Genomic DNA, 8,396 nt, shown 5'->3' on the forward strand with positions numbered 1-8,396 from the left:
TCAAGTCAGGTAGCTTACTAAAGGATTGTTCTTCTGTTACTTCTCCAGTGTTAGTTATTATACAAAATAAAAAGTGAGCCCTTACTACAAATAGCACCTTGGGAGTGTAGCATTTTCACCTAAATAGAACATATAAATTATGATACGAGTTTTCTATTTCAATGTAGTTTATTTGCAAATACAGGCAGAAGTGTCTACTATAATATAAACAGTTTAGTCTTTCAGCTGCATTTTTTTCATAAGATTGACATTTGCTGCTTTTTCCAGATAACAGTAGCCAGCATTGTCTTATCTGGAGGGGTTAGCTGTAGTTCTGCAAGTCACAGTGAGACTAACAACAGCTTTGAGTAATGGGGCAGTGGTGCGAGTCTGCAGCAAAGTCAGTGTTTGGGAAAAGATTAAAACCAACATACCTCCCAATAATCTGACAGAATCAGCTTTTGTTGGGGGAAAAAAACCTCAATAGCTTATAAATATAGACTTTCATAATTTTCAATCCAATTTAACATGTTTAAAAGTATGCTGCTCTTCAGGGTCTATTTTAAAATTGTGAGGTTTTCTTTTTAAGAGAATGATCACTTTATGAACTAATGTTCATGTTCACTTTTTAGCCTTCATTTAGGCTTTTGTTTATAACACTGAGACTGTTTTGCTAGATAAAATCCTAATAATTTGTCTTTTTCCCTTTCTTAAGGGGTTTTACCCAAGAGCACTGCAGTAAGCTCTATATAAAAATTGCTGTTTTGCATTTCTCATATCTGCTCCTGTGATCAGAAAGGTTTTTCTGATACCAATAAGGAATACATTATTGCATATATCACTGGATGGGCCCAATTAATTCCAGCTCTCATCTTCATTAGTAGCTATGTAATATAACCCTTAAGTTCAGTTAAACCTATTTCTGTAACTGAAAGGGATTTCTAATATCCCCTTTCTCTTCCTCTGCTTTACGTTTTGCATATTCAGCCTGCTGAAGTTTTTCCTACACTAGTAGTAGAGGCTAATGTTTCTTAAAGAAACTGCTGCTTAGATTTAGTGTTTGGAGCACCTGGACTACCTGAGAGGAGGTCTCCTGCTACAGGAAATAAGAGATCAATAATAGCTAATAAGAAGTGCCAGAAACCTTGTTTTCAGCCATATTATTCTAATACTATTCCCTCCAAATACTAATGGCAATTTGATCCACAAGGCTAGAAAAGACTTTGTACAACTCCAAACCCTCTGAGCTGTGAATGGTGGGCTCTGGGTCCTCAGCTGTCAACCCCTTCAGTCAACACATCCACTTCTGCTGCCCTTCACCTAACATAGAGCTAACATATTGCTGGGAAAAGTTCTAACAGCATTTGAGACCCAGGTACACCAGGAATCTGCAATACTATCGTATTCCGATTTCATTTTCTGTTGCTTTCCTAGCATTTCCTGGCATTTTATTTACATTTTCTTATTGCATCAGAGCCTTAAATTCTTGTTTTCCTAGAACTATCTGTAAGCCCAGAATCTGCTTTTTGAATAGCGAGAGCTAGCTCTGAAGCCATTGCTGTGCAAAAGTTGGGCTTTCCATTGTGAACTTTTTACTGGAAAACAGTGAGTCTATCGTGTCTCTTGAGCAAAATTTCTAGAAATTAAAAAAAAAATCGCACATATTTCTGAGCTTATTTTCATAATTTCTCAACTATCCCCTTAAAATAAAGATATTAAGATTTCTTCTTTCCCTCTTCTTTTGAGGGTATTACCTGTCAGATTTTCTTCATTTCATAAATATTAGTTATTTGTCACAAATAAAGCAAAAAGACAACATAAATAATGGCACTCTCAAGAACGTGCCTACTTCTCGGATAATTGTAGAAATTGCAGCTTTAAACGAGTGAGGCAGCCTCCAGCTAAGTGAACAGAATTTTACAACTTCAGTGGTGTGATATTGGTACTTTAAACCAGTTTAACTTAGGGAGAATGCTTTTACATTCAAACTCATGCTTAAGAGGCAAATGCTTTAAACAAGAAACGAACCACTCGGTTGATTTCTTCCTCATGACTCTTTAATAGGAAAGCACGTGTTGTTTCTTCCATGGTTTGGCTTGCTGAGGCCCTCTCTGGTGTACTAAATTATGGTAACTTGTGTGCCTGAGACCCTGAGGTGACTGAAAAGTCTTTTGCAAAGTGCAGGAGGATTCAATGCATAGTTAAAATTGCATCAGATGACCTGTGAGAAATAGGTACCATTGCAAATTCAAGTTCCTGTTAAGTTTCCTGTCAGCAAAGGTAATCATTTCAACTCTTTCTTACAAAATCAACCAAATAACGTATTATTCAAGCATCTGTCAGCAGAGACTTGAGGGCCTAACCCCCAGCAAAACTAGAAGCTCTTAATGAAGGACAGCTGGACCAAACTGCTTCTGCTTCCAGGAGGCTTCAGCACCTCTTTGATGTATAGGTAGGTCACATTTGTGACAAAATAGCTTCTAGAAATAATCTGTTTAGTATAATCTGTGCAGTCCATTTAACTCTGCTTACTTTGACTGCTTTGCTATTTATCTTCAGATTCTTTAACTGCTCTGTGTGCGCAAATACAGCAATGGGTGAAATTTTTCCTTTTTTAACCATTCGGGTTTGCTGTGCCACTTTCTGCTTCTAAAGTCCTTAAGTGTATCATAACTTTAGAGATAAACTGTTCTGCTTTATGTATCCCCATCCTGTGGTAAGGCGATAGATTCCACAAATGGAAAATGTTCTCTATCTATGATCCATAGATAAAACGATGTGGCTCCTTCCTTTGCTTTCCTTCAATGAATATACCTGTTATTTCAGCTCCTTCTCAAGGAACTGCTGCTTTTTCACATTTGCCTCTTTTTAGGCACTTGGTTATTCCCAGAGGTTTCTTTTCCAAGCACAAGGCAATCAAAAAGTTGCAGGCTAAGAAAAAGATTTCACTTTACTCTCTCAAATTGTGTAGAAAGGGGAAGCTGGAAGGGTGTTTTTAATGAGATAATAGCTCTGATTTCAGTCTAACTACTGTTGTTGAATGAAATTTGTATGGATGAAGAAAAACACACAAGAAACATCATTGACAACTGTTTATAGAGCATGTCAGCATCTTGTAATTACTAATACCCTGCTAGTAATAACCTGAAGCTTAGTGTTGCTTTGAAAAAGAAACTAGAATTTCATTCAGGAAAAAAATCCTACGATCTTAGTGTCTTCATTTTTCTTTGTACTTTTAAAATTTCATTTATAAGGGTTATTAAGGCTACAAAAGGCACCTAATGATTAAAAATATTGCTGAGCCTGAAATGTTTTTTTTAATTCATCTGTTAATATTTAGAACTGACTTTTATCTTCCCAACACATGCTAATGGAGTTGTATTTTAAGTAGTGAGATAATGATACTTTTTAATTCAGTATGCCTTCTCAAAAGGTGCCAAGTTTACAGCAAGTCCTGCTCTTCCCAATACTTTTCCGAGTTGCAGAGAACAAGGAGCAGACTCCAGGAGCCCTGCACCCTTAGGCATGTACTTCCCTGGTAAGGTATTAGACGTGGAGATTCTGAACCAGTATCAAAATCTGGGATGCAGTAAGAAACTTTAATGATTAAATGATTTCAACTCTAAAATATAATCCAGAATTAGTGGTAACTGGGGGGAAAAAAAATGGCAGATAATGGTCAGACCATTTAAGGACAAAAGCTGTAAATTACTTCCTGATTGAAAATAAGACAAAAATAAGACTTCTAAAATAAGACAAATGTAGAGAATATCTAGTTTTACTTAAAATGCTTAAATACTGGAATCCCTATTGAGTCTAAATCATGATGTCTGGAAAATATTCCCTCAAATCAGAGGTGGGCTATTTTGATTCCTTGAGTTATGTAGTGATGGATGACCTACAGGGTCCAACTCTTAAACTCACAGTGAAGACACAATGACAGTTTGGAGGTGAATAATTAGAATAAACAGCCTGTGAGTGTGGAAGGCCTCGGCTGGTACAAGAGGTGCATGAATGTTGCCGGGGCGAGCGCACCGAGTCACCGTGTTCAGCGCTGTGTTCGTGGAGCACCAACCTCCCTTCTCGCTGCGTAGACCTGAGGTGGGTAATGGAGCTGCTGCCTTTCTTAGTTGCTGCTAATTGAAGCCATCGGTCAAGATAACAAGGGAGGATTCCCTAGCGAGCAGGGAGGAATAGGGGAGAGATTTAGAGCCTCCCTGAGAACAGAAGCCTGATTAAAGGGCATGGGCTGGGGAGGATGTGTAGGGTCCGCAATGAAGAAGTTTTGTGCTCTACTCGCTGGAATGTTTTTTGAAATGTTGGTTGTTTGTATCTGTTACCTTGAGCTGGCTTGTGCTCACCCAGTGTGTTTTTTGGTGTGCAGCTAAATCGATAGTGACATAAAATGGAAGATTAACTTCAAATTCCAATTTAAGCTGAATTATTACTGCAGGGTGGATTTTATTTCTTGCTGCTTGTACTTCAGCCAGGTCAATGTGATCAGGTTGGTGTTCAGCCCTCATCTGTCACTCTTGCATGCTCCTTTTACAGTTGGTTTTTCAAAGTGGGCTTTACAGTTCATTCAGCGTGCCTTCCAGAAAGCCAATATGTCAGGAAGTTCTAGTTTATCTTACATAGTCATTCTTGAAATAGTTTAACCGAGTAGAAGCATGTAACTGCACTCAAAAGTTTAGTCAGAGTTGAGCAAGACTAGTTTTATTTTAGATTATGGAAAGTGATTCAGAAACACCTGGAGCCTAGATTTATATCCCCACCTAAATTCTGAAAGGACTGTGGTTTTACAACTCTTAAGAGGAAAGGCAGGAACTGCATTAACACCTGTTTGTGACAGTTAATGCAATGCTGACTAGAACTTTTAAAACCCCAATATTTATGTCAAAATACTTTTTTTTTTCTTCTTTTTTTTTTTTTTAAAGGATGAAGGGTTAGATATTTGATCTCTTCTATGAGCAGTAAACTTTTAAGGCATTTGAGGAATATTATAGTAATGTGAATAAGGGTTTTTTTTTTTTTTTTTTTTTTGTCTTGACTTGCATATATGAAATAAAGAGCCCAAGTTCTCTTGAATGTTATTGCAGTGGTATAAGCATAGGCAGAATTTAAATCCTCACAGATTAAACATGCATAGCTGGATTGGAAAACTAATTTAATTCTTCTCAAAGAATTTAATACCTCAATTTCATTGACGGGTGCCTCATACTTAGCTTTTTGTTGTAGCAAAGGGGGATTCAAGCCCAGTGTGTTATAAAGCTGAGCTTCAATTTGCAAGGATCTGAAAGCGTCTAATTTTGCGCTTTTAAGTAATAACATTATAGTAATTGGGTGACTTGTGTCTGCATAAATCTGTTCTGCTGTTTTAAATCCTTCTCTAGAGATGACAAAAATGACACCATGTGTGGCCTTGGGCCCTGTAATGTATGTTGGCTAATTTCATTGCTTTAAGTAGATAGGGGATGGCCACCATTTAAAGAAATTCTGGCAAGTTTCAGCACTCTGGATTGTTTATGGAGCTTCGAAATAGTACAGCGATGCCAACTGTTGCTTTCTTTATAAATTTCAATCAGCTGGGATAGTCATTCATCACTGACAGCACTCCAGTATCGGTTCACTTGAGTTAGCATGATAAATCATACTATGTAATTTCTCTGAAGAGCATAAAACCATTCCAGCAGTACATCTGTTAAGAATATAATGCTAGTCTTTCCGAGCAGCAGAATATTGAAGATTTAATCGTAACAGCACCATTTAGAAGTGTGCACTAATGTTTTTAGATACTTTAAGAAAGATGGCTTGCTTCCTGAATGAGGGACAAATATGTCTTGGGATAATGTCCTTTACTAGGGTTATTTTCTCTATTAAATGGGATTTTTAGATGTATTTGTTTAAAATACATTCAGGAACTTGAAAGCAACAAGTGTTTCCAGTATTTCTATAGCTGTGTGAAATGTTTTGCACATAAAAATGAAGGTGATCAATTATGCTTTCACAAAAGGGACAGGCAAATTCTGTTCAAACTCAACCAAAGCTGTTTTTCCTCCTTCCTTAAGATTAGAACTTTTTCTTGCTGTTTTTCTTCAGCGTCACTAGGAAATTAGTGAAAATGATGCATTTGTTTTCATTTATTTTTATAATGACATTATGATTCAAGGGGAATATATGCTTAAAGTGCTTATTCCTGTCTGCCTCCCTACATGTGTTTTGAAGAAAACCCAATTCCTTTGAGTATTGGAGAGAGCTGAGAAAAACTGACAAATCTGTCTGTGACTAGGCCAGACTCTCTTCTTTCCTATTGCCTAAATCCCCAGAACTAATTTCCACATTCCCTTGTCTCCCCTCCCTGTATCTTTTTCCCTACTCAGTCTAGCTTGTACATACCAAAAAACTTCACTTCTTTTGCAGACAGTGACATCGGCTCTGTTTCCAGCTTAAAGCATTGCCATATTTTAACACTTCGTCATTGGAGAAATTTTTATGTGGTCTTCATAATAACACTTTTCAAGTAGTGCTATCATTAAAAAAAAAAAAAAAAAAACAACACCCTCAAAACCTCAGCACTTCTTTTTCCCCCTTCAAGACATATTGAAGAACTATCAAATTTTTTCATTTGGTCACAGTCCAACAAGTGCTTTCCATGATAAAGTAAATACATATTTTGCAGCCATGTAACTGTAATACTTTTTAGTACTACTAGAAGATTGCATTGTAACGAGTATGAATGATTTCATGCTCGAGTTGTATAAATATTTAATCATAGAATCATAGAATGCTTAGGGTTGGAAGGGTCCTCTAGAGATCATCTAGTCCAACCCCCTGCACACGGAGGCTCACCTAAAGCACGTGGCACAGGAAATACGATTTAATGTCGTATTGAAAGATGAATCATTTTATGCCATTTGCCGGATGTTAATATTGGCATTTTTTTCTGACGTTGGGCCTAGAATCAGAACCAGCAGGATGAGTAAAGATGCACTGGGCATGAGAATTGGCCAGAAATTAAAAGTGAGTGTGTATCACAAGCAAAGCACGTCTGCAGCAAAAATGTGGTCAGTGGAGAGGCAGTTTTCATAAGGTGATGTCTACCTTAGGGTTGCAGCACAAAATGCTAGATCTTTTAAGCAGAAACTTTTAAGTTGGTAAGGAGGACCTGACATCCCATAAGACGCATATTTTGGGTTAGTTCTGATCCGGCCCCATAGACTGAATACCTCTGGGTAGTGAGGATGTTTTCATGTGCACACCTACAGCACATATCAAAAGGGTCCAGTCTTGGACTTTGTGGAAGTGCTGAGCAATGCGAAATATAGCGTGGGAAGTACACAATGCAAAATATAGCATGTCCACATATTGCTTCTGTTTTGGTCTAAAATTCTAATGTAAAGTATCCTAGAAGAAACAAATTAGTGTGGAATTGGAATGATAGCAAAGGCAGGGAAAACACTCATGCTTTAGAAGAAAGAGAAAAATGTAGAGTTTTTTTTTCTTTAAATCAATAAGTTAACTTATGAATGAACAAATTGCTTAATTCCTCAAAACCCTTTAGGAATATTGCAGTCTTAAAAAAAAATAAAATCAGGAAGATCATTTTAGTGTTGGTCTACAGTGCTAAGGTCTTCTTCAGGCTACAGAAAAGTATGTTTGGTGTTTGTAAAACCAAACATGATTGTTAAATACATTTCTCCGATAAATAGGACATTGACTTAAAAAAATGCATTTAAAAGTAGGTTTGTTCAGCTTTCTTTTGTTGCTTCTGAATGCTTGTGGTATTTACAAGATTTTTAGTAAATTTTTGTTTGCTGTAAAGCCCTTAGCCCAGTCATTTAGGACTACCTCCTTAAAGAAAAGTTGTGATTCTTATGACTCCTGAAATAATAATAAGTAATTATGAAATATCATGGAATCTATGAGGAAAAAATCATGGGATAATTGAATTCTGAGCTTAACGCACTTCTCTCAAGGGTGGGCTTCCAAGCAGCTGAATGCTAGTGGTGTGTGTTGTGTGTGTTATTGCTGTGACATTATGATAATGGTTATGTTAGCTGGGGGGCTAACATGATTTCAAAACTGAAATCTGCTACGGATGAGTCCAAAAGGTTCTGGGGATTTCAAAAAGGCAGTACAATTGTCCCCCAGGCTGTTCTGGGGACTTCAAAAGGGCAGATTTAGCATTCAGAGAAAGTTTTTCTGGTAAGTTTTGTAGCACAGGATAAACATTGTGTTTGAAATGGAGGTGTGTAACAACTGCCCAGGTAGTGGTGGGGAGGGGTGGATGGGGTTTGGGGACTCGTGAATGGTGCTTCAAAGATGAAAAATGCTTGTCTGGTTGTTCAGGAAGCGTGGCTGAGGGCAGAAAGCTTCAAAACAGATGCTCCGGGATGGTTGCGATCATAAAGAGCAGA

Source organism: Tinamus guttatus, unplaced genomic scaffold, assembly GCF_059628265.1.
Source record: "Tinamus guttatus ecotype Peru unplaced genomic scaffold, ASM5962826v1 Tinamus_guttatus_pri_ptg000213l, whole genome shotgun sequence".
In the NCBI taxonomy this organism is placed as follows: domain Eukaryota; kingdom Metazoa; phylum Chordata; class Aves; order Tinamiformes; family Tinamidae; genus Tinamus; species Tinamus guttatus.